The sequence below is a fragment of the Schistocerca cancellata genome, chromosome 2, assembly GCF_023864275.1.
Source record: "Schistocerca cancellata isolate TAMUIC-IGC-003103 chromosome 2, iqSchCanc2.1, whole genome shotgun sequence".
NCBI lineage: Eukaryota > Metazoa > Arthropoda > Insecta > Orthoptera > Acrididae > Schistocerca > Schistocerca cancellata.
In genome coordinates this window covers 1004459889-1004482590 of record NC_064627.1, presented here as the reverse complement: position 1 = coordinate 1004482590, position 22702 = coordinate 1004459889, and the positions used below count along the sequence as shown (strand labels likewise).

Below are 22702 nucleotides of genomic sequence, written 5' to 3'. Positions count from 1 at the left end.
GTCACCGAAGAGGCAGCGGCTACACCAGTACATGACGATCTTCTCAAGCGATACAGTGGCTTCCAACAGAGATCCACACCAGATGTGGCGTTAACAAAAATACGCCGTGAACCCTCTGACGTGAAAACAGCACAAGCAGCTGGCGGAATAGATAGGCGCCGCCGGCCGCTGTGGCCGAGCGGTTTTACGCGCTTCAGTCCGGAACCGCGCTGCTGCTACGGTCGCAGGTTCGAGTCCTGCCTCGGACATGGATGTGTGTGATGTCCTTTGGTTAGTTAGGTTTAAGTAGTTCTAAGTCTAGGGTACTGATGGCCTCAGATGTTAAGGGCAGATGTAGGGCAAAATTGCGAAAAAATTCGAATTTTTTATTGCATAATTTATTGGATTGAGTCTTTAAGAATAACATCGCACTGTTTCACCATTGAATTCTGGCTAGAAATATGTTTTTAAAAATTTTGTTTGGGCGTCTGCGCTAGCCACGCCCCCTCTTTCTTTGCTTTGATTCACACCTTCTCTACGCTAAAAGATTTTTATGCGTTAATTTTTCTTTCAAACAATCGAAACAAACTGCAGATGAGTCTAGAAGGCTGTGAGAAAGATTACCTTTGCTTGTTCCTTAGTTTACGTCGTGGTTTTTTTTTTTTTTTTAACAGGACGTGCTACAAACTTATTTCAGGTTTCAGTTTTGCTTATATCATCCTGTTTTGCTCGAAATGGGTCGTAACAGTGAAAGCATATTTAAAAAAAAAGTGAGGAAATGTCAAATTTCACGTGTAAAAGGTACAGGAAATTTAAGTAACAGTGTTACTGAAGCTGCTTAAGTGTAAGTACAATTTTCCACAAAGTCACTAAGTTTATCGAAGAAGAAAGTTAACGAAGGAATTGCTCATGCTGCGTACAAAGACGAGCTTGCCACTAGCTGTTTAAGATGTTGTAAAACTAATTTGCAGGTACCTAGACAATCCTGAACTGTTGAATAAATGTGTACGTGGGAAAACACAAACAAGAGCTAAAATGACCTTATATGGACGCTTAGTCCAAAAACAGTATTTGTGTCCTCAGCTGTTGTGAAGATAGCAAAAAAATGGTTCAAATAGCTCTGAGCACTAAGGGACATAACATCTGTGGTCATGAGTCCCCTAGAACTTAGAACTACTCAAACCTAACTAACCTAAGGACATCACATACATCCATGCCCGAGGCAGGATTCGAACCTGCGACCGTAGCAGTCGCGCGATTCCGGACTGAGCGCCTAGAACCGCTAGACCACTGCGGCCGGCTGTGAAGATAGCAGCATGTGGTGCCCGTCTAGTGTTCAATAGTGGAAATATGGGTAGGATTAAGTGCCTGCAGAGACTAGGCTTCCATTCAGAGGAATTCACACTGAAGACACAGATGAAGCGCGATTGGACAAAGCTCAGGCAGCAGAAGAAAGAATTCAAAAGTTGGCCACGCAAAAGAGGCAGTGGAAGAGATTACTCCAGGAAGACGAGGAAGAGAATAAAGGTTATGGATATGGACAGCATCAGTCAGTTGAGATATAGCAATATCGTCAAAAATTGAAATAAAAACATTAAATGCGAATTGCCGTAAAGTGACTTTTTTGAGCTATAATGTACGTTTTCTCAGGGACTATAAAAGCTAACATCTTGAAATTTGGGACAATTCTCAAGAATTACTTACTGAACAATCCTGTGCAGTACTTTTCCGTTATCTTTTCTCTGAGAAAAGTTCTCCTTTAAAATTTGAGAAAAATAGTGCATCCTGGGTAACACAAAACTGAAAAATTAACTTCAAAGCGACAATGACCTTAAACAAAAATTTGTTTCACACGTTTTATTATCCTCTTATGCAGGTGTAAACTGTAAAACTCCAGTTTTACTGCTTGATTAGTTTGAGAAAAAAGGCAGATTGTAAAAAAAATGGTAATTAAAAATTCAAATCCTTATAAAATGGATGTCTGCGCGCATTTTCAAACAAAAATTGCACAGAATACCAAGCATTACGTTGCACATACTAGTCTCATGTTTTACTATTTTAGCTGTAATATTTTTGGAGATAATATATGTTTCAGAACAAGAACGCATTTTTCCCTGCGTCTGTCCTTAAGTCCTATGGTGCTCAGCGGCATTCGAACCATTTAGAGAGGCGCCACCAGGACTTGGCGCAAGCACCACGTGCGTACATGGCCGAAGGAACATTGCATCGTAGTTGTTACATACACAGGCGCTGCAGTACTTTATTTATTCGCCGGTACTAGGCTGGAGACTTTGATTAAATGTCTCCCCTGTACGAGAATTACAGTAAGTTGACAAGTGCAGGATAATGACACATGCATGACACATGGATGACGAAATATGGAAGGCAGAGTGTGGCTGTGAGGCGTGCCCGGATAGCCGAAACTGTTGAGGCGACCGCTCACGACAAACGAAAATTTCGGAATCCAGACCCGGTCCGGTACAAATTTTCAATGTCGTCATTCTATTGGACAGAGGGAGGTTACCCATGTCCGCAACCGTCAATACATTTCCTGAGAATGATTTTGTCTTGATTACGTTTGAATCAGTCCTATCCGAAACTGACATGTTTAAAAAAAATACTATCACGTTTATTTTCCCGTGTCAGTTGCACTTTTTTTTAACGGTATGACAAGTTTCGATCCCATTCGTTCAGTTTCAGATACACTCCTGGAAATTGAAATAAGAACACCATGAATTCATTGTCCCAGGAAGGGGAAACTTTATTGACACATTCCTGGGGTCAGATACATCACATGATCACACTGACAGAACCACAGGCACATAGACACAGGCAACAGAGCATGCACAATGTCGGCACTAGTACAGTGTATATCCACCTTTCGCAGCAATGCAGGCTGCTATTCTCCCATGGAGACGATCATATAGATGCTGGATGTAGTCCTGTGGAACGGCTTGCCATGCCATTTCCACCTGGCGCCTCAGTTGGACCAGCGTTCGTGCTGGACGTGCAGACCGCGTGAGACGACGCTTCATCCAGTCCCAAACATGCTCAATGGGGGACAGATCCGGAGATCTTGCTGGCCAGGGTAGTTGACTTACACCTTCTACAGCACGTTGGGTGGCACGGGATACATGCGGACGTGCATTGTCCTCTTGGAACAGCAAGTTCCCTTGCCGGTCTAGGAATGGTAGAACGATGGGTTCGATGATGGTTTGGATGTACCGTGCACTATTCAGTGTCCCCTCGACGATCACCAGTGGTGTACGGCCAGTGTAGGAGATCGCTCCCCACACCATGATGCCGGGTGTTGGCCCTGTGTGCCTCGGTCGTATGCAGTCCTGATTGTGGCGCTCACCTGCACGGCGCCAAACACGCATACGACCATCATTGGCACCAAGGCAGAAGCGACTCTCATCGCTGAAGACGACACGTCTCCATTCGTCCCTCCATTCACGCCTGTCGCGACACCACTGGAGGCGGGCTGCACGATGTTGGGGCGTGAGCGGAAGACGGCCTAACGGTGTGCGGGACCGTAGCCGAGCTTCATGGAGACGGTTGCGAATGGTCCTCGCCGATACCCCAGGAGCAACAGTGTCCCTAATTTGCTGGGAAGTGGCGGTGCGGTCCCCTACGGCACTGCGTAGGATCCTACGGTCTTGGCGTGCATCCGTGCGTCGCTGCGGTCCAGTCCCAGGTCGACGGCCACGTGCACCTTCCGCCGACCACTGGCGACAACATCGATGTACTGTGGAGACCTCACGCCCCACGTGTTGAGCAATTCGGCGGTACGTCCACCCGGCCTCCCGCATGCCCACTATACGCCCTCGCTCAAAGTCCGTCAACTGCGCATACGGTTCACGTCCACGCTGTCGCGGCATGCTACCAGTGTTAAAGACTGCGATGGAGCTCCGTATGCCACGGCAAACTGGCTGACACTGACGGCGGCGGTGCACAAATGCTGCGCAGCTAGCGCCATTCGATGGCCAACACCGCGGTTCCTGGTGTGTCCGCTGTGCCGTGCGTGTGATCATTGCTTGTACAGCCCTCTCGCAGTGTCCGGAGCAAGTATGGTGGGTCTGACACACCGGTGTCAATGTGTTCTTTTTTCCATTTCCAGGAGTGTATATCTGCTTGCGGAAGTAGCCCTTTGTGTCCATAAAGAAATGCACACCAGTAGGCTGATATGAAGTTCCCTTATAGACAGGTTACTTCCGCAACCATATAGATCTGAAGCTGAACAAATGTAATCTAAACTTGCCATACTGTAAAAAAAATATAAAAAATAAAAAAATAAAAAAGGGGACAACTGAGATGGAACAAATAAACGAAATATGAAATATTTTTAAAAAATTTCAACCCAGTTACTGAATTCTCTCGCAACGAATATGTCGGCTGTAGTGATACATTTTCATAAATATGGTCTTGTCCAAACACATTTTTTTTTACCTATTCATTTTTCTGTGAATTTCCGCAATCATGGGTGAGTTAATTTTATTTTATTAGTAGCACGTACTGATGTTCGTGTAGCTGTCATCTGCAGTGCAGCTCCTACTTTGTTACATTTTGTAATATGCAGTTACCGTAAGTAATGACAAAGTGTGATTGTGTTTGCGATTACAGTTACGCAGTCAAGTCAGCGTGGAAACCAGCAAAAATTTGCTTCTGTACTGCAAAAGACAGTGGATATGCTAATGTAGGAAATGGTGCTGGAATGGGATATTCCTCGGCGCACAGCACGGTGCGTGACTTGCAAATGATGAGGCATCCCCCCCCCCCACCCTACCCCCCACACTACCGGCAGCACAGCGGTTTCTCCCGGACACAGGCTATGGCAGTTCGACGCGTGCCTCCCATATTACCAGTTCGCGCCCTCCTGCTCCTCTCCTTCATTTCCGTCCAACACACTGTTCTCTCTCTCCCTTCTGTAGCTTCGTCAGCGCTGTGAGGTGAGTTCCTGTAAGTTTATTCCATAAGTACATTTTTAGTTATCATTCTTCCGTTTCGATGGGACCCGCCTCAAATTCCTCTTCTGTACGTACTTCTTCATCTGGGGACAGCACTTATACGCTAGGCCCTCATTTATTTGCTGGACATATTCCAATCTCTGTCTTACCCCATAGTTTTTACCCTCCACAGCTCTCTCTAATATCATGGAAGTTATTTCCTGACGTCGTAACATCCCTTCCTCTTGTCAGTGTTTCTCTTATGTTCCTTTCTTCGCCGATTCCACGGAGAATCTCTTCATTCTTTATCAGTCCACTGATTTGTAACGTTCTTCTGTAGCGCCAGATCTCAAACGCTTCGATTCTCTTATTTTGTTGTTTTCCAGCGGCACATGATTCACCAACATACAATGCTGTGCTCCGGAAGTAAATTCACAGAAGTTTTTTCCACAGATTAAGATCAGTGTATGATGCTAGCAGCCGGCCGAGGTGGCCGAGCGGTTCTGGGCGCTACAGTCTGGAACCGCGCTACCGACTGATGACCTTAGAAATTAAGTCCCATAGTGCTCAGAGCCATTTGAACCATTTATGATGCTAGCAAACTTACGTCGGCGAGGAATGCTTCTCACGATCTCCTTGCTTTGCCCGTCATGCTTTATCTTTCCCTAGTTTCGAAGTTAACCTTATCGCTAATCTCATTTCTGCTGTTTCTCACTACTTATGTCATTTTAAAGTTTACTCTCAATCAATATTTCGTACTCGTTAGACTGTTAATTCCATACAACTAGTCCTGTAATTGGCAGATTAAAACTGTGTGCCCGACCGAGACTCGAACTCGGGACCTTTGCCTTTCGCGGGCAAGTGCTCTACCAACTGAGCTACCGAAGCACGACTCACGTCCGGTACTCACAGCTTTACTTCTGCCAGTACCTCGTCTCCTACCTTCCAAACTTTACAGAAGCTCTCCTGCGAAACTTGCAGAACTAGCACTCCTGAACGGCAAAGGTCCCGAGTTCGAGTCTCGGTCGGGCACACAGTTTTAATCTGCCAGGAAGTTTCATATCAGCGCACACTCCGCTGCAGAGTGAAAATCTCATTCTGGAAACATCCCCCAGGCTGTGGCTAAGCCATGTCTCCGCAATATCCTTTCTTTCAGGAGTGCTAGTTCTGCAAGTTTCGCAGGAGAGCTTCTGTAAAGTTTGGAAGGTAGGAGACGAGGTACTGGCAGAAGTAAAGCTGTGAGTACCGGACGTGAGTCGTGCTTCGGTAGCTCAGTTGGTAGAGCACTTGCCTAGAAAGGCAAAGGTCCCGAGTTCGAGTCTCGGTTGGGCACACAGTTTTAATCTGCCAGGAAGTTTCATATCAGCGCACACTCCGCTGCAGAGTGAAAATCTCATTCCAGTCCTGTAATTCTTCTTCACTTGCACAGAGGATTGCAATTCCTCGATGGACGTTATCATTGAAATCCTTTTTCCCTGAACTTTAATCCCTTTCTTTTATTTTCGTCGTTGATTCTTTTATGTATAAATTGAACAGCAAGGATGAAAAAACTACATCCCTGTCTTACACCATTTGTAATCCAAGCTCTTCGCTCTTGGTGTTCTATTCCTAGTTTTCCATTCTCATGGTTCCCAGTTGTTTCTTGTAGATAATTACTTCGTATTATCCGTGCTTCCCTATAGCTTACTCCTATTCTTCTCAGAATTTCGTACAACCTGCACCATTTTACATTGTCGAACGCTCTTTCCAGTTTAATGAATTAGTCGTGATTTTTCTTTCTTCCATTATCAAGCGCTGGGCGAGACCTGCCTCTCTGGTGCCCTTACCTTTAGAAAAGCAACCTGATCGTCATCTAACAGATCCTCAGTCCTCTCTTCGTTTCTTCTGCGTATTATTGTCGTCAGTAACTTGGAAGCGTGAGCCGTTAAGCTGATTGTGCGATGATTCTCATACGAGTATGCATCCACTCGTTCTACCTCCGGTATTATGAGAATAATGTCTTTTTTTCCGAAAGTCTGACAGTATGTCTCCAGACTCATAGATCCTACACGTCAATCGGAATAGTTGTTTGGTTGCCACTTTCCCCAATGACTTAAGAAATTACGGAAGAATATTACTTATCCAATATTCCTTATTTTATCGCAGCAGCCTTTTCAGTAGTTGCAAGGGCAACAGTCTGGATGATTGACTGATCTGGCCTTGTAACAATAACCAAAACGGCCTTGCTGTGCTGGTACTGCGAACGGCTGAAACCAAGGGGAAACTGCGGCCGTAATTTTTCCCTAGGGCATGCAGCTTTACTGTATGATTAAATGATGATGGCGTCCTCTTGGGTAAAATATTCCGGAGGTAAAATAGTCCCCCATTCGGATCTCCGGGCGGGGACTACTCAAGAGGATGTCGTTATCAGCAGAAAGAAAACTGGCATTCTACGGATCGGAGCGTGGAATGTCAGATCCCTTAATCGGGCAGGTAGGTTAGAAAATTTAAAAAGGGAAATGGATAGGTTAAAGTTAGATATAGTGGGAAATACACTAAGCAGATTCAGAAGGATGTAGGTTGCAGTAGGTACTGGGAGATGAAGAAGCTTGCACAGGATAGAGTAGCATGGAGAGCTGCATCAAACCAGTCTCAGGACTGAAGACCACAACAACAACAACATCGCAAGTATTACAGAGCTCTGTTACATGACTGTAATACTGGATCCCCTTTGTCTCCGCTATTCACTCCTATTTCTTCCTCAATTGCATCATCAGACAAGTCCCCCCCTCCCCCCCCCCCTTTCCCGTAGGAAGCCTTCTGTGTACACTTTCCACTCATCTTCTCTTTCCTCTGAGATCAACAGTGAAATTACCATTGCATTTTCAATGTTGAGACCGTTACTTTTAATTTCGGTATGTCTTTTTCGATTTGTTCGCGTTTTTCCTAGACTCATTTTTCTTGGGTTGTAAATATAAGACCTTAGAGCGCTACAACACACACTGCTGTATATAGCTGTCTTGTTCCATGGACATTCCAATAGCGTTGCTGACACAACTTGGGGAAGTGTAGCATAGACTCGAAAGGGCAGCGAAGGAAGGAAGTGAAGGACTCGACGTTGAGTAGATAATAAGGTGGCAATGATGGAATAGCTCGAGCCATTTTGTTAATATGGTCTTATGAGATGTTACTGTGGCTCGGCGGCTATTTAAGTTTTATACTGCAAATTCGAATGCTCGACTTTCAGTCTCAGCAAGAATAGCGTCGACTTTCTACTACAGATTGCCATTTAACATCCGTCGTCATCTTTGCTACACGACCCTAGCGGCACTTCTCTGAGCTCTTACCGTGTCTGCTGCCACGCTCAACTGATTTGGACTTCAAGCGCTTCTACACTACTCTTGAATCATAATAACGTTTTGTTCTGAAATTTGCAGTTCCTCCATCTGCATTTCCTTATGATTATCCAGTCACGATAATTTCCAGTATGTAGAAAATTATGCTCCATTGGGATCACACCCAGTGTCATTTTAGTGCCATTCTGCAAGACGTACCATTAGTCAAAAATTCTTCGAGTAAGTCACACAAGTATGATGATACTGCGTGTTATAGTATCTTGGTTATTAGTGGACAATGTCTTACGATGCAGAATCCTTTCGGAAACCGTTGTGTGGTAATAAAGCGAGCTGTTATTTCACACGATCAGTTTCTTCTCGAACCCGTGCTATTTTATGAAGTGAATCTTTGTTCCCTCTAGGAACGTTCGATATTAGAATATTCTCTAGGATGCTGCAAAAACCTGAGGTTAGTTAAATTGGTCAGGAATTATGTGTAACCTGTGTTTTGTCCTTTTTGGGAAAAGCAGTAGTCTTTCACAGTGAAATGGGGATTATTGGCTATGCTAGTGATTTTCTACGAACGGAGCTAGGAATCGGGTTAATTGCTCAGCGCATTCAGTGTAAAGTCTAACAGGAATTCCGTCAAGGTAGTACCAGAAGTGCTTATTTCAATTTCTTTCATTTGTGAATGAGTGCGGTGATTCAACAGTGGCGTGATAATACCCCAATGCTTGAATACATTTTTAAATTCGGACTTTAGTAGTTCGGCTTTCTGTCTGCTGTCTACTGTTTCAGCTCTGGAGTGATCCGCTAGTAACTGAATGGAATTTTTGTATCCTTTCATTGACTTGTGTTTTCTAATAGATCTGTCTCTAGGACCTGATTGTGGAAGATACTATAGATTTCAAGCTTAGCCCTTCTTGCCAATGCACGAATTGCTCTTTAGTGTCATACAGCATTTTCACAACATTCTCTTTTATAGCAAGAGTGCGACATTCTCCGAATGGTGACGTTAAACCATGATATGTCTTGCTATATTTTCTCTGTACTGTATCAATCTGAGATGGATGCACCATATCCGGCTTGCTTGTACATTCGAGAAGTTTCGCGCCCTCTGCCCGTACATTAACGAGGCTGTAACTAATGTGGGAAGTAGTCTAAATGCATTGACGTCGTTGTCAGAGAACATTATTGAAAGCTCTGAATGTTTGCTTACAATTCATTCTGCATAGTAACCAACAGTATTTTATCAGTAAATGGAGGTAACATACGGAGAAAAAAGAAATAAGATACTCCAGTTGGCTGTGTAGTATATGTGTTATAACTGTTTGCGGCGAGGAAGTTGCAAGCGACGACGTAAATCCCCGAGAATTTCGATAAACATGAAGCAGAGAACGTCATCGTTACACGATAGTGATGTTTGTGTTGTTTCAAGGTTGTGCTCTACATACCAGAAGACGCTGTTGGAGGGGATATCACGAACAACGTATTCCATGTGACAAGCGCCCTTATATCGCTTTTGGAATGCGAAAGAGTGCAGTAACCCGACTGCATAAACACACTGCTGAATCCTATCATTTCCTTTACATCGGGCATTTGGCTTGTAGCCACCTTTCGATAGCACTGATGTTCCATTTTCAAATAAACACACACAGAGGGGACGGCATACCGACTGAACCTGTTCAGAAACTGCAGCTACTTATTGACGACTGCAAACGTTTACGAAGTCTGTAAGCGGTTCGGCGGAATAATTTGGTGGGAATGATATGGCTTACCGTAAATACTGCAACCTAACCAATTTATGGGTCCCCACACCCCACAGACGAGTTACGGCGAAATAATCACTGCAGCCTATGTTCATCCATCTACAGTTGTCGTTCTGACTGCTTCGTTCTCCTTTTCACTACCATTTCTGATAAGTGCACTCGAATTCATTCTCTTATACAACTGCAATCAATATGGAGGAAGAAGTTGCGCTCGCAAATAATGGTACCTTTCGGTGAATTTCATTCGTGTTTGCTTTCAAATATAAAGTTATTAAAGTATAGTTCTGCCTTGAGAAAACTTCTTATGTAACACCCATATATGTTTCGCTGAAGTTTTTCCCTCGTCAGTGGGCTAATTTTACTTTCTTTCAAATAAGATGTTAGTTTTTTGTGCATGATAATATATGCGGATTTAGGATTATGATGTTGGTATTATCAGAAATATATGTACTTCGATATCACATATTGATGTTTGCTGTCTGTCCTTTGTAGTAGGCCTACAGCTTATGTTTTGCTCCAGTTTGTCATTAGCAATTAATAAGGTTCGTCAGTAGTATATTACATATACTTACAGAAATGTTAGGCCTGAAGGGAAACTACTGCTTTTTTTCTCTGGATTTTTAATGTCAGATGACAGAACTGCCATTATCTTACATTTTTCTGCCAACCCTGATTTCTGTATTATCCTTTGATTGTCGTTTGCTAAGTTAATTTATGAAAAGTGGAAACAACAAAAAGTAACTACATACAGATTACATAGACAGGACTCACTCGCCAATTTACAAAGCACATTTCAAGTAACAGATGATCACAACATTTCTGAAAACTATTACATTAACCTAGCAAATGTTAAAGGATAAATAGAAAATCAATGCTCAGAGTGAAATGTAAGATAATGGTAGTAATGTAATCGAACTTTAACAAAGAAGGGATAAAACAATAGTTTCATTTTAGGCCTAACACTTCAGTACATATTATAGTATTAAGAAATCCTCATTAGTTGCAGAAGACAAAATCGAGCAAACTGTACTTTGTAGTGCAAATAACAAACAGTCACACAAACGTTAAGATGTGATTAATGGTGTAGTTTCGGATGAACAGTCGACTTGTTGTTTCCATTTTATGTGCTATACTTCGTCGACCAAGCTAAATGTCTTCTTGAGATACTGCGACTACAAGTAACATTAATCAGTCACGCCGACAAACCTGAATGATCACGTTAATATGTGATATTGAATATAAATGCCACAATACCAAAACTGTAGAGATTATTATGCATAAAAAATTGCTTTACATGTTATTTGACATATGATAAAATGAACCCACTGACGACTGTGCAACTTCAACGAAACATGTTTAGGTGTGAGAAAAGAACTTGTGTTTGCTCAAGGCAGGACTATAGTTCCATAATTATATATTGCTTGTTCTCTCATGTCACACATATTAACTGTGTACGTACTGTTAACAGTATGCAGTACCATTTCCTTTACAGGGAAATGATATATCCTGATAATCCTGCCATTGCTAGACTTCTCAATTCTAGTGAATTACTGTTGTCGCGTGCTGCGTGAAGTATGCGTCATACAGCGTTCTTAAATAAGCTCGAATGTCGAAGCAAATAATAGGATACGTTGACTTTCCAGAATTACTGTCTCTTAGCAATAGCTTTAATGCTAGAATCGTCTATCGCTGTTCGCACCTCACGCAATGGTTACACGGCATGGTTCATTGTTCACTACACAAAAACAATACACCCAGCTTCCTACTCTCAAAATCGATATTAAACACTTCTCCATAACAGTCCTTTTCAGTACATATTGTGACATTATTTTCACGCGCCGAGTATTCGATACTGTTGTTGTTATTTGACATTATCAAATCGGAGGACAGGGGATCTGTTACGTTAAAATGTGTGGATAAAAATCCTAGTTCAAGATCGCTAAAATACGTTTATTGATTGTTTCAGCTCATTGACGAACCATCTTCAGTTCAATAAAAATTATTATTTAATTCACTGGCTGATTCACACTGAATTAAGTAATAATTTTTAATGATCTGAAGACGACTCGTCAATGAGCTGAAACTAGTAAATCACTAAAGGAATTTTAGCGATCTTGAACTAGGATTTCTATTCCCAAATTCTAAGATACTGATCTACTAACGCATCATTCTGCGTGACCATCTAAATGTCTGCATCTATATGATTACTCTGTAATCCACAAATATGTGCCTGCTAGAGGGATCATCGAACCACCTCTAAGCTACTTCTCTACCGTTCCACTCTCCAACAGCGCGCGGGATAAACCAACACTTAAATCTTTCTGTGTGAGCTCTGATATCTCTTGTTTTATTATGATGATCATTCCTACTTACGTAATTGGGCACCTACAAAATAATTTCACACTCCCTTGCGAAAGTTAATGGCTGAAATTTTATTAGAAGATCCTTCAGCAACGAAAAAGTCTTGTTTTAATTATTGCCATCCCAGTTCCCGTATCGTATCCTTGACGCTCTCTTCCCTGTTTCGCAGTAAAAACGAGCTTCCCTTCTTTGAACTTTTCAGATGTCCTCCGCCATCCCTAGGATTAACTGTCTACTCGGGAATCCAACTTGTTCCCGGGAGCTAAGATGTGCGTTTGCGAGCAATGAGTTAATGTGCGCGTAACTACGGCAATCGATGCATAAGGCAGCGATCTACATTCTTCTGAAAAGTTTCTGTAGCTATTTGGTTGCTGCAGTCCTTATGACACTATGTTGGAACACAGGTGCCTGCCTCGATAAAAAAAAGTGTTTATGAAACCTTTTGAATATTCTACAGATCGCTTTTGTAGGAATTGGTGCTTTTTTGTTGAATGTTATACGATACATAAACATGTCTGTGTAAAGACATATATTTGACCCATTGTCTGTACAACAGTTTCTTGAAATAATGAAATCTGCTTTGGAAGAAAAGATTCATACGATCTACTCCTGGCTGAATACGAAATGTACCGGACAGTGAGACGTTAAGACATCGTTAGAGCAAACAGATGAGTGAATCCCTATGCTTCGGAGTAGGCAGAGACGATGACGCGGTGTCTGGTGCTGCCTGACTGCCCCACAGTGCTTTCCCCGGAGCCTTACGGTTTACGGTAACGGAAATTTGTTTGCCTTCTGCACGCTCAGAATAAGGGAAGTATGTGCTACATATGCATTAATGCTCCTCGGTTTACATTCAGAAGAAACACACACTCACCTACTTGCAGAGTTCCGCATCTGACAGCAGCCTGGTTAGAAATGATTCCACGAATTGCAGCCTACACCTTCTTTTTACAGCGTAATTATGCCCGTGAGTTCCATGCGGTAAATTGCTAGGAACGATTTGCCTCTCTCAGAGAATGTCATTTGCTGAACCCAAGTTTTACTTCTCCTTTGTCAAGATCCTTCTGCGCTAGCCCAAAAGAGTCCGTAGAATATTGAGAATTCATGACAGGACCTTTCTTGAAATAAGACATACGTGTGTATAAAACACAGTTCAACATGTAATAACATATAATTTCAAACATATAAAATTCGCTACGGGGTATTCAATTAGGCGTCAACTGCGCTGACAACGAAAGCCTAGCGAGACTATCTACTGCTGGGAAGCTATAAAGGAGAACCTCTGACACCTTCATTCAAATAAAGGGCTAACAAAAGCCTTTCTGTATGGTATCTTTATTTTCCAATATTGCCTTAGAAGTATGTTTCATTTTTGCCCTATGATTTTCACGATTACCAGCGCATTTGTCGCCTCTCCTTCGTTATTTGCAGTTGTAAATTTCAGGAATATCTTTGCTGTTTGTAAACAACATAAGACGACGAGTGAGCGTAACAACAGGCACTACACGCATCTTCTACTTTCGCATGATTAGAAAAACAAAAGGTAATGTAGGCATGTCGAAATATAGCCATAATAGAAGGCACGGCAAGAAAATGGTTCTGTCTCCCAAACTTTGATGTTAGCAACCCGCCAACCCGCCATGTCCGGCAAGGATGTTGGGCTTTTATGTACACTTTAATCCATGATGATCACATACTCTGTCTGACATAAAAAGTGGAGCATCCAGAAAACGAGGTCGGGTATAAATGTGACACGTACACACAACAAGCTATGGGACTGAGTGCTGGAAAGTCGCAGAAACAATTAAATCAGTTTTAGAGCTTGGAGAAGGTCGTATAGAATTTCCTAGCTTGATCACGTAAGGAATGAGGAAATAAGAGAAAGGATATAGACACATTATACTATTACGGATAGAACTGAAGAAAGACAGCTAGGATGGTTTTGGCCATGTTAAACGAATGGATGAATGCAAATAGGTCAACAGAGTACTTACACGGTAATCTCCTGGAAGGAGAAGAAGAAGAAGAGACCTCCGAATGCGCAAATATTTTGCTGACACCGACGTACATAGGAAGAAACGATCATCGTAATAAAATAAGGGAAATCAGAGCTCGCATGTAAAGACATGTGTTCGTTTTTTCCATGAGCTGTTCGATAGTGGATTAATAGAGAATTATTGTGAATGTTGTTGTTGTTGTGGTCTTCAGTCCTGAGACTGGTTTGATGCAGCTCTCCATGCTACTCTATCCTGTGCAAGCTTCTTCATCTCCCAGTACCTACTGCAACCTACATCCTTCTGAATCTGCTTAGTGTATTCTTCTCTTGGTCTCCCTCTACGATTTTTACCCTCCACGCTGCCCTCCAATACTAAATTGGTGACCCCTTGATGCCTCAGAACATGTCCTACCAACCGATCCCTTCTGGTCAAGTTGTGCCACAAACTTCTCCCCAATCCTATTCAATACTTCCTCATTAGTTATGTGATCTACCCATCTAATCTTCAGCATTCTTCTGTAGCACCACATTTCGAAAGCTTCTATTCTCTTCTTGTCCAAACTATTTATCGTCCATGTTTCACTTCCATACATGTCTACACTCCATACAAATACTTTCAGAAATGACTTCCTGACACTTAAATCTATACTCGATGTTAACAAATGTCTCTTCTTCAGAAACGCTTTCCTTGCCATTGCCAGTCTACATTTTATATCCTCTCTACTTCGACCATCATCAGTTATTTTGCTCCCCAAATAGCAAAACTCCTTTACTACTTTAAGTGTCTCATTTCCAACATTGTGAATGTGATTCGATAAACACTGTGCCAGACGCTTAAATGTAATTTGCAGAGTGTCGATGTAGATGTAGATGAAAGTGTGGGTATGTGGTACCTAACAAGCGACAGAGAGAAGAGGAATAAAAGAGGATGAGGAAGAATTGCGAGATCGAGGCGTTTGTTCGGTTGGTCTGTTGATTTGGGGGAGGGGACCAAACATCGTTGTAATCTGCCCCTTCGGATTAGAGAAGGACGGGGAAGGAAATCGACCGTGCCCTTTCAAAGGAACCATCGCGGCATTTGCATGAAGCGGGTTAGGGAAATTAGGGGAAACTTAAATGCGGATGGCCGGACGCGGGTTTGGACCCTCGTCCTTCCGAACGTGAGTCCAGTGTGCTAACGACTGCGCCACCGCGCTTGGTGAGGCCTTTGGCTACAGAGATACGGGATGCGGCGACAGCTGTGGTGCCCCGCAACAAGACGAAGGGGACACCATTGCCGGGCATGTGTGTGATTAGAGCTGTAATACACTGACACTAGTAAAACGTCCACCTGACTACGTTAGTGTTGCTCTGCTTACAAGGGAACCTCCACATCGCACCCCCCTCAGGTTTAGTTATAAGTTGGCACAGTGGATAGGCAATGAAAAACTGAAGACAGAACAATTGAGAAAACAGGAAGAAGTTGTGTGCAACTATGAAAAAAATAAGCAAAATATACAAACTGAGTAGTCCATACCGAAGATAGGCAACTTCTAGGATAGTCTTACCTCAGGAGCGCCGTGATCCAGTGGTTAGCTTTAGCAGCTGCGGAACGAGAGGTCCTTGGTTCAAGTCTACCCTCGAGTGAAAAATTTAATTTTTTGGGAGTGATTGTCACATCCTCAAGAAAACCTAAATCGGGCAAGGTAGAAGAATGTTTTTACCCATTCGCCAGGTGTACAAGCTAGGTGAGTCGACAACATATTCCTGTCATGTGACGCACATGCTGTCACCAGTGTCGTATAGAATATATCAGACGTGTTTTACTGTGGAGGAATCGGTTGACCTATGACCTTGCGATCAAGTGTTTTCGGTTCCCATTGGCTAGGCACGTCCTTTAGTCTACTAATCGCACGGTTTTTCGGTGCGGTCACAAAACACAGACACTAAACTTATAACAATGAACAGAGACGTCAATGAACGAACGGACAGATCATAACTTTGCGAAAATAAACTTTTCACGCGAGGGAAGACTTGAACCAAGGACCTCTCATTCCGCAGCTGCTCACGCTAACCACGAGACCACGGCGCTCCTGAGCTCACTCTATCCTTGATGTTGCCTATGTTGGACATGGACTACTCAGTTTGTATATTTTCCTTATTATCTTCATAGTTCCACACAACTTCTTCCTGTTTTCTCAATTGATCTGTGTTCGGTTTTTCAATGCGTATACACTGTGTCAACTTATAACTAAATCTGAGGGGGGTGCGATGGGGAGGTTCCCTTGTTAGTGTTGTTACCATGCCTAGTAGGATTTATTTTGTGTTCAGACATAATGACCTTTCTAGACTCTGAGAAGCTCATCTGCAGAAACCAGCACGGTTTTAGGAAACAGCGGTCATGCGAGGCACAGCTGGCCCTCTTTGTGCATGATATACAACAGGCTCTAGATACCGTCTCCCAGGTTGATGCCATATTTCTCGACTTTCGAAAGGCGTTCGACTCTGTTCCGCACTGTCGCTTGCTACGGCCTATCCAATGACATATACGGTCGGCTAGAAAGATTTCTAACAGACAGGGAGCAGTATGTCGTCCTGAACGGGGTAACTTCAACAGAGAGTAACTTCAGGTGTGCCCCAGGGCAGCGAAATAGGTCCTCTGCTTTTTACGATTTACATAAACGATCTGGTTGATGGTATTCACAGCGGCCTTAGACTGCCGATGATGTTGTAGTCCACAGGAAAGTAGTATCACATGAAAGTTGTGAACAAATCAATGAGTATCTGCAGAAAATAAATGCGTGGTGTAATGACTGGCAGTTATCTGTCAATATTAGTAAGTGTAATCTACTGCGTATAACAAGGCGAAAATCCCCATTAATGTACGAATACAAAATAAATGCCCAGTCTTTGGAAGCGGTAACATTCATCAAGTATATGGGCGTGACTATTCGAAATGACCGCAAATGGAACGATTAGATACAAATAACGGGTAAGGCGAACTCTAGATTGCGGTTTATTGGTAGAATCCTGAAGCGATGCCGTCCTTCGACAAAGGAAAAAGCTTACAATACATTAGTTGGGACCCTTACCAGTTGGGTCTGATTCAAGAGATTGAGAAGGTCCAAAGAAGAGCGGCAAGATTCGTGACTGGTGCATTTAGCCATCGCGAGAGCGTTACAAATCTCATAGAAAGTTTGAAGTGGGACTCACTTGCAGGTAGACGACGCGCTAAACAGAAGGGGCTGCTCTCTAAATTCCGAAATCCAATCTTCACCGAGGATGTAGAGCATATATTATCACCACCAACTTTCAAATCGCGTAATGACCATCATTCAAAGATAGGGGAAATAAGAGCTGTTATTGAGGCGTCCAGACAGTCCTTTTTCCCTCACGTGATCCACGAGTGGAACAGAGGGGGGGAAATATGACTTTGGCGCGAATTGTGCCCTCCGCCACACACCGCTTGGTGGCTAGCGGAGTATACAGGGTGAGTCACCTAACATTACCGCTGGATATATTTCGTAAACCACATCAAATACTGACGAATCGATTCCACAGACCGAACGTGAGGGGAGGGGCTAGTGTAATTGTTTAATACAAACCATACAAAAATGCACAGAAGTATGTTTTTTAACACAAACCTAGGTTTTTTAAAATGGAACCCCGTTAGTTTTGTTAGCACATCTGAACATATAAACAAATACGTAATCAGTGACGTTTGTTGCATTGGAAAATGTTAATTACATCCGGAGATATTGTAACCTAAAGTTGACGCTTGAGTACCACTCCTCCGCTGTTCGATCGTGTGTATCGGAGAGCGCCGAATTACGTAGGGATCCAAAGGGAACGGTGATGGACCTTAGGTGCAGAAGAGACTGGAACAGCACATTACGTCCACATGCTAACACCTTTTTATTGGTCTTTTTCACTGACTCACATGTACATTACCATGAGGGGTGAGGTACACGTACACACGTGGTTTCCGTTTTCAATTACGGAGTGGAATAGAGTGTGTCCCGACATGTCAGGCCAATAGATGTTCAATGTGGTGGCCATCATTTGCTGCACACAATTGCAATCTCTGGCATAATGAATGTCGTACACGCCGCAGTACATCTGGTGCAATGTCGCCGCAGGCTGCCACAATACGTTGTTTCATATCCTCTGGGGCTGTAGGCACATCACGGTACACATTCTCCTTTAACGTACCCCACAGAAAGAAGTCCAGAGGTGTAAGATCAGGAGAACGGGCTGGCCAATTGATGCGTCCTCCACGTCTTGGCAATGTACATGTGCGTCAGTGAAAAAGACCAATAAAGAGGTGTTAGCATGTGGACGTAATGTGCTGTTCCAGTCTCTTCTGTACCTAAGGTCCATCACCGTTCCTTCCATCACCGTTCCCTTTGGATCCCTACGTAATTCGGTGCTCTCCGATACACACGATCGAACAGCGGAGGAGTGGTACTCAAGCGTCAACTTTAGGTTACAATATCTCCGGATGTAATTAACATTTTACAATGCAACAAACGTCACTGATTACGTATTTGTTTATATGTTCAGAGTGCTAACAAAACTAGCGGGGTTCCATTTAAAAAAACCTAGGTTTGTGTTAAAAAACATACTTCCGTGCATTTTTGTATGGTTTGTATTAAACAATTACACTAGCCCCTCCCCTCACGTTCGGTCTGTGGAATCGATTCGTCAGTATTTGATGTGGTTTACGAAATATATCCAGCGGTAACGTTAGGTGACTCACCCTGTATATGTAGATGCAGATTTATAAAGGCGTGAACAGCGTCAGATGCTGCATGGCGTCCTCGTACGTGACGACGTTATCAGCACGTGACATTTTGAATGGGGTTTCATTATGTGTCTCCATTTGGCCAGCTGACCGAATCGTGCAGTATCCAGATCTGTGGGGCCTCTGGATGTGACAGTGGTCCAATGTTGGGCGGCATGGGAACAGACAGAGCAGACAGTCTCGTCGCAAGGTTCCGGTCGAACACGTCTGACAATCGCAGAAAAGGACAGCCGTGCTGTGCGTCAGTCACATCGTACTCCCGTCCCCGTCACATCTGCACCTGCCATCGGAGAACAGTAATGGGCTCTCTGCACATTCCGTGTCACCTTACAGCATTGGTTGGAGACTAACAGTAGCCAGACTATGGAATTACACTACTGGCCATTAAAATTGCTACACCACGAAGATGACGTGCTACAGACGCGAAATTTAACCGACGGGAAGAAGATGCTGTGACATGCAAATTATTAGCTTTTCAGAGCATTCACACAAGCTTGGCGCCGGTGGCGACACCGACAACGTGCTGACATGAGGAAAGTTTCCAACCCATTTTTCATAAACAAACAGCAGTTCACCGGCGTTGCCTGGTGAAACGTTGTTGTGATGCCTCGTGTAAGGAGGAGAAATGCGTACCACTACGTTACAGACCTTGATAAAGGTCGAATTGTAGCCTATCTCGATTGCGGTTAATCGTATCGCGACATTGCTGCTCGCGTTGGTCGAGATCCAATGACTGTTAGCAGAATATGGAATTAGTGGGTTCAGGAGGGTAATACGGAACGCCGTGCTGGATCCCAACGGCCTCGTATCACTAGCAGTTTAGATGACAGGCATCTTATCAGCATCGCTGTAACGGATCGTGCAGCCACGTCTCTGTCACCTCTTGTTCGCATTGACGAAACTTTAAACAGTGGACATTGCATTTCAGGTGTGTTACGACCCATGGCTCTACCCTTCATTCGATCCCTGCGAATCCCTACATTTCAGCAGGATAATGCACGACCGCATATTGCAGGTCCTGTACGGGCCTTTCTGGATACAGAAAATGTTCTACTGCTGCCCTGGCCAGCACATTCTCCAGATCTCTCACCAATTGAAAACGTCTGGTCAATGGTGGCCTAGCAACTGGCTCGTCACAATACACCAGTCACTACTCTTGATGAACTGTGGTATCGTGTTGAAGGTGCATGGGCAGCTGTACCTGTACACGCCATCCAAGCTCTGTTTGACTCAATGCCCTGGCGTATCAAGGCCGTTATTACGTCCAGAGGTGGTTGTCCTGAGTACTGATTTGTCAGGATCTATGCCCCCAAATTGCGTGAAAATGTAATCACATGTCAGTTCTAGTATAATATATTTGTCCAATGAATACCCGTTTATCATCTGCATTTCTTCTTGGTGTAGCAAGTTTAATGGTCAGTAGTGTACTTTCTCAAACGACTGTGTTTCGAATGGTGCCGTGACTGTGGGGCATGGACTTCAGTTCTGTTCTGTTCTATTCCTATCCCGGCTGACCATTAGTGGCGAGAATAGCGGCGACCTGGAAGGAGGTCTTCTTCCTCCAGTATTTTGGAGAGGCAAGCGGTGTAACTCCTGTGTGTGTGCGTGTGTGTGTGGGGGGGGGGGGGGTAGTCTTCGGGTATGGCTTACAGTTACGCCGGTAATGGTTGAGGAAACTCTGAACGCACAATGCCAATGGTATGTCACGGACATTGTCCGTCCTCATGTCTTACCTCTGATGCGACGGTGTCGTGGTGCCACTTTTCAGCAGAACAATGCTCGTCCACACGTGCCACTTGTGTCTGTCAACTGTCTGCGGGATATGAAGGTACTCCCTTGGCTAACAATATCTTCAGGCCTGTTTCCTAGAGAAGAGCCGGGCGGTGTGACCGAGCGGTTCTAGGCGCTCTAGTCTCGAACCGAGCTGCTGCCTCGGGCATGGATGTGTGTGATGTCCTTAGGTTAGTTAGGTTTAAGTAGTTCTAAGTCTAGGGGACTGATGACCTCAGATGTTAAGTCCCATAGTGCTTAGAGCCATTTGAACTATTTGAAGCGAGAGAAGATGTGTGGAACCAGCTCGGACATCACTTTCGAGTGTCAGAAGCCAGCTTACCACAGGAGAGGATACGCATGCATGCATCATAAACCCTTGCAACCGAATCAGTACATACAATCAGGCCAGAGGAGGTACAGCCTCATACTGATAAGTGAGCTCATACTGCCAAGTTCTTTGTAAATTTGTCACGATATTGTAATTACTAAAATAACGTCATATATTCTCTCAACCTGTGAAGTTCCATTTGGTTTCCTCATTTCGTTAAGGGTGCTTCAGTTTTAATAACGCAAATAGTCGAAACAGAAGCGTTTGTATTAGAAAAATCTGAATTTATGTTAGTTCATGAAAATTAGAACGAAAAAGGACAGTCTACTCTAAGGCAGATTTAAATTAAGGAAATTAAGGGCTCTGACAGTAATGGACGTGAAAGAAGGAACGGGAGATGTGAAGAGAGGAAAGAAATGGTGTGGCTGACTGAGAAACGAAAAGAGAAAGCTCTCTCTCTCTATCTCTCTCTCTTTTTTCTTCAGTTGCCCTTCTTGTGACTCGTTTCATGCATCTCGCCACGAATTCCTCTCCTTCGCTAACCTCTGCACCTCAGTAGCACTTGGACCCTACGGTATTTGTTACAAGGTTAATAAAAGAAAGAACTTCACCGCCAGGAAGTTACTGACTTGCATGCTTACTGCAATATAGCGTGTTCTAGAGGCGATAGCAGCAACAGGGCAGTTTGTGTATGTTTTGTTTTATGGATGGGCACAGCTCGTATAGTGAAGTGAGACCTTGTGTTGCGATTTTCGTGAGATGGCAGGTATTTTAGCTCTAATGGGAGGTACGGGGTCGATGTATTCTGAGTAGCCGATGAAATAGACACAGCGTATGGTAGCCACAAAACTTGGCTGGCCGCAACTGGTCTAACTGCGTGGTTGAAGCGCTGACACGGCCAAACAGACGGTGGTTGTAGATGTAACGCACACAAGCAGTCGTTTAATCCTGGCGGTTTACAGGTGCGTCTGCGGTAAAGAAGAGGATAGATACGAAGTACATCCTTTTCGGCTACCTGAACAGATACAACGTTGCAAGTCACGTAGTACAACGGCAACGGCCTTGCCATGTTGGTAATACCGGTTCCCGCCTGATCACCGAAGTTAAGCAACTTTGGACACGACTAGTGGTTCAAAAAATGGTTCAAATGGCTCTGAGCACTATGGGACTTAACTACTGAGGTCATCAGTCCCCTAGAACTTAGAACTACTGAAACCTAACTAACCTAAGGACATCACACACATCCATGCCCGAGGCAGGATTCGAACCTGCGACCGTAGCGGTCACGCGGTTCCAAACTGACGCGCTTAGAACCGCACGGCCACACCGGCCGGCCACGACTAGTGTTTGGATGGGTAACGGTTCGGGGAAAACTAAATGCCGTAGGTATTGAGGGCACGTAAGTGGCCGAACTGACATCCAATTGAAAGACTTGCACCAGGCGATTGTGCCA

The 22702-nt window shown here is 43.8% G+C and overlaps 1 long non-coding RNA gene and 1 other non-coding gene across 2 annotated transcripts in view; both read left to right on the top strand.

Annotated features, from left to right (window-relative positions):
* LOC126162974 (uncharacterized) overlaps positions 1-22702 on the top strand; it is a 523342-nt gene that overhangs the window by 449015 nt on the left and 51625 nt on the right. The window lies entirely within an intron of this gene.
* Trnas-aga (transfer RNA serine (anticodon AGA)) lies at positions 6185-6258 on the top strand. Its single transcript has one exon. It is a non-coding gene; the product is annotated as a tRNA-Ser (tRNA).